The sequence below is a fragment of the Drosophila subpulchrella genome, chromosome 3L (assembly GCF_014743375.2).
Source record: "Drosophila subpulchrella strain 33 F10 #4 breed RU33 chromosome 3L, RU_Dsub_v1.1 Primary Assembly, whole genome shotgun sequence".
NCBI classification, from domain to species: Eukaryota; Metazoa; Arthropoda; class Insecta; order Diptera; family Drosophilidae; genus Drosophila; species Drosophila subpulchrella.
Window position 1 is genome coordinate 15,506,824 of NC_050612.1, and position 4,783 is coordinate 15,511,606.

Sequence of the window (4,783 nt, forward strand, 5' to 3'; positions counted from 1 at the left end):
CTTACATTTTCCACCGGGCAGCCGCTGCTGCTGTTGTTTTCAGTTTTAAGTTAAGAGATGATCGAGCCAAGCCAGGAAGGCCACTGGCCACTTGGCCACTTGTCATATCTGGGATGATGGATGGGCTCGGGGCCGGAGACTCGGTGTCGTGCGGTGGCAAATGGCTTCTTGAGCCGCTTAAGTCCGCAAAGGAGCCCAAAAGTGGCTTCCTCCCGATGACTTCTTCCCGATAACCCACTCGAGAAAGGGGCTGAGCTCATGTCTCAACCGAAGGTAATCACTCCTCGGAAGAGACGGTAATCCTGGCAGCACGGGTGCCTTGATAAAGTATTTTGTACCTTTTCATTTAATAACTCATTTACCTTAAATAATTTGGCCATCAGAAATTACAAGATTGGGTGTTGCAAGGGTAAGGAAACATTCTTTGGAGAGTATTAATTTTAACTGACTGAATAAATTACCTCAGAGAACTTATAGGACAATTAAAAAAAATATTTTTTCTTTACTTTTACTTTTTCAAATGTAAGGAATGCAGGTCTTCTATTGAAGGTTACTTTTGAGATCTTATTAAGGAGCTTTTTAAGGAGTGGCTTACTTATACTTATGTTATTAAAAAAAAAATGATTACTGTTTACTCAGTCCCAACAATATGAATAAGAATTAACGCTGAGGTATTTCAAGCAGAGTGGCGCAGTGGAAGCGTGCTGGGCCCATAACCCAGAGGTCCGAGGATCGAAACCTTGCTCTGCTATGTGTCAAGAATATTTTTTTTTCTTCCTTAAATAAAATAGGGAAAATCTAGTACTTACGAGAAACATGATTAAGGTTTTGTACAAGCTATAGGTTAATATCTAAAAACAAACAACAGAAAATGAAGAAAAAAGACAAACTTAAAAACTTAGATTCGTAATAAAGTGCATTTAGTTTATTTTAATGGTCAATAATGTTCAATCAGATACAACCACATCATTAAAAGGAAGTGGAAGTGGGATAACTCTCTACTGGATTATGGCGTACGGAATTGGAATATGGGAATAAATATATAATACTTATGGTTATTAGTTCACTTCTGCGGAATTTATGATTAATTTTAAACATTCTTAACCAAAAATATCAAACATTTTGCAGTTTATGTATGCTAGCTCAAAATCCAGAAAGTCGTACAATGTAATGGCATTTTGAATTCTGAGCAACAAAGAAAGGCCAAGAATTTCCCATGGAAGTGCCCGGTCAAACGCTGCGGAAAATCTCAGAGGCCCTCATAAATCTGTCGACCATCTATGCGGGTTCCAGTTTTGAGTTTTAAGTTTGGAGTTCTGAGTTCGGGGCTCTGCTTCTTTATCAGCTGCATAATTTCCGATGCCAGAATGCGAGGAGCAGATATCACACAGCTGCTCGCGGCATTCCACGCACATGTCCACGATCCCATTGAGATTTCCTCCGTTTCGGTTTCTGGGGTTGAATCGAGGAGAAGGCGGTGGCCATGTGCTGCTCCTCACTGCCATAAAAATGATGAGGCGAACTGGTTGCCAGCCGTCGATTGAAGTCGCTGTTTGGCCTCAGTTAGTTCCCCTCTATAAGATGCTGATAACTGCCAAATGTTGCGAAAACAGCTACATAAACAAATCATTGTACAATTTTATCCAACAGAGTTTCCTATTTTCTGAAATTAATTCATGGTTGTTTAAATCAATTTATTAAAAAGATCCTAACTAGCTTTAGTTACTGACAAATTAATTTAAATACTATAGGTCTTGTAAACTTTTTCATGATGAAATTCCAATGTTAAAGCATATTTATCCTTCGAAATAATTTTGACAATCCTATGTGACCCTTTAGAACTAAAGTATTTCCCCGCCTCGACCCTTAAAACCTGGCATATGTGCCGGGGAAATAGCCAAGCTGGCACTTCTGATGCCCGAGTGCCGGCTGCATTGCATGTGTGATCGGGAATCGGGGATATGGGTATGGATATGGGATCTGGGATCTGGAATCGGGAGTCGGGGCGAGGAAAGCGCACACATGTGAGTAAGTGACGTGGACAGCTGGGAGGATGAGGACGAGGCCTTGCCGAGGGGGTTGGGCGGCAAAGTAGGGAGGGTGAAGGGCAGGGAGGGCAGAAACAAAGGCCAGCCGAACCGAAACGTCCTTGCCCCGCAGCAGGAAGCTACATATGTGCAATCATAAAAAACTTGAACGATCGACACGTGTGCAGAATTCCCGCGCGCTCTCGCGCAAAAAGAAAGGAAATGTGGAAATGTATCGCACATGTTGGATGGATGCGGAGCATTCCCAGACCAAGGTATCGATGCAGGCGAAATCCCCCAGGCAGCTGTTCCAAGCTGGCCACCAAAAACGGTAGCCGTGCAACTTTCTATGCCCATGCAATCAAATCGCAAACGCACCGCCGAGCGAGGGAAGTTGGGATGTGGAAGTTGAGGCACTGCAGCCAAGCAGCTGCCAATGCCGACGGACTGCCTGACTTTCATTAGCATTTCTAACGGCCAACGCAGCTGGCAAAGACGAACTCCAATCCACTCCGAAGACCAAACAGATGCAGCGCCTCCGAGTAAGTAGCCCCTGGATGCCGAACACTGGACGCGAACTGGATCGATCCGAGACGACATCGTCGGGCGGCCGGGACAAGGTGAAATCCGTCCAGGTGCACTTGGAGAAAATGGGGGATTAAATAAGAACAACGAGGGGGATTATTATTTAATTTTATACAAATATTTTATTAATTTCATATGATTTTTATTGTGCTAGCATGATATTGTAGAGAGTCACCATAACTATCACTAATAACAGTTCGTATATATATGATATATCAAATCATAGAGTCATCCATAAGATTACTTGAACTGATATCTAAGTATTTAGCATGCAGTCTGGTTTCAAAATCTTCTTAATTTCTATGCAATTTTTTTAAATATTTTCTTTTTTCTTGCAGTGCATTATAGCAGCTGTACATTTTGCCCGCTGGCTGCATTTGCGTTGGAAATATTTTTAATTGCTATTGGAATTTTTCCATGTGCGCCTCGTGGACATCTTTCATTCGCTTGCGGATGGAGGACTGCGAGTTGCGGATTGCGGATTCGTGTGGGTTGCCAGTTGCACGTTGCAAGTGGCATGTTGCCAGTTGGCGAACTGTATCGCAGCAGTTGGTCTGCAACAGTTGCAGCCTTTGCCGCAACATCAACTGCGTGACAATTGTCCAGGCGATACTGAATTCAATTAAAGCCGCTGGCCAAAAGCAAGAGCTGACCGTTTGACATAATAACTGGCCACATTAGCAGCAATTGGCAGTGGTCAATTAACTTTTTTCTCCACATTTTCGCTCTCTTTTCCCCGATTTCCCCGTTTTTCGCCACGCTTGTCGCGCTTTTCCTTATTTGCAACATTCATTGACACCTGCAATCGTGGAGTTGCAGGTTGCTGGAGTTGCTGGTGTTGCTGTCGTGTTCATGTTGCTGATTGGCAATCAATTTGTTGTCCGTTTTTATGATTCGCAGTGCGTCAATGTCAACTAACTGTTTTTCTACCGCTCTCTGGCAGTTGGTAATTTATTATGTTGTTGCAGTTGCAATTAACACGGCAGCAACATGAGGCCATAACAATGGCCAAAAGCAATTGTTGCATGTGGGAGTTGCTTCAGTGGTTGTTGCTGTTGCTGTTGCTGTTGCGATGTTGCTGCTGCCGATTCGCGGCGCGTGTTGCAGACGTGAAACGTCTACCAGTCTACCAATCTACCAGTTTTCAAGTCAGCCCAGTCAGCCAAACCCAGACATATGGCCAAGATAAGCGGCATAATTATGCAAATTTGTTATAACAATCAGCGGCAACCACGGCAACAGCAACATTTTATGGCCAGCGTTAAATGCCGTCAACACCGATTGCAATTGCCATTTATGGGCGTTAGAATATAAGTTTAGTACATAATCACTTGTGATAGTTCTTATTTATTTGCTCATATTTAAATACCCGTCAGCTCAAGCATTTTCTTCCATTTCACTGATCTCTTCTAGGACTCGAACAAAGCCTTCATAAATCGCCTTGGGCCATAATAAACTTGAAACCTGCATCGGAAAAAATTTGAATACAAACATTGACAATTGACGGAGTCTGTCGGTAGACATTGGGTAGCAACAAATCAATTGCAGTAGCAGAAACAATCGCATTCATTTGGCTGCATACAGTCGGACAAAAATTTGAAGTCAAAACAATAATTTTTAAAGAAGAGTAGATACAAATTAAAAAACAACAATAAGCTTGAAATAAACTTTAATTTAATAATATTATGCCATGGTTTTATTTTTCGAATACCTTTCTAACTTAGATTCAACATTTCCATGACATAAGAAGTGCAATATTCATGAATAATATTTTGAAAATTGTTCTATCAAGTTAGTTTCAAGAGTTTTGGTTGATTTGATTTTTGTCGATTCTTCAATAACCGTGAATTCTTTAGAACAAGAGATTTAAGCAGACATTTCTTCAAATGTTTTGGTAATTGATATTTATAAATTTTAAATTTTATTCCCTAAGTGCCTTTAGTGTTCAGATGAATAAAAAAAAATTTTTTTTGAGAAATGAAAACCTTTTAAGGTAATTTTTCCCGAGTGCCTTGGTATTCAGATTCCTTAGTGGCTAGGCCTCGGCCTCCGTTCTCCATTCTGGCTGGTGACTACGCATGCATAAATGCCTTTATAATCATTTCGTTGAACAAAATTTAGACGTCACTTGGCTGTCAGTTGGGGTTTGATCGCCTGACGAGTTGGACATG

General features: G+C 41.5%; 1 non-coding gene across 1 annotated transcript; it reads left to right on the top strand.

Moving 5' to 3' along the window:
- The first annotated feature begins 679 nt into the window (after positions 1-679).
- On the top strand, positions 680-751 carry Trnam-cau. Its single transcript has one exon. It is a non-coding gene; the product is annotated as a tRNA-Met (tRNA).
- Positions 752-4,783: the final 4,032 nt, after the last annotated feature.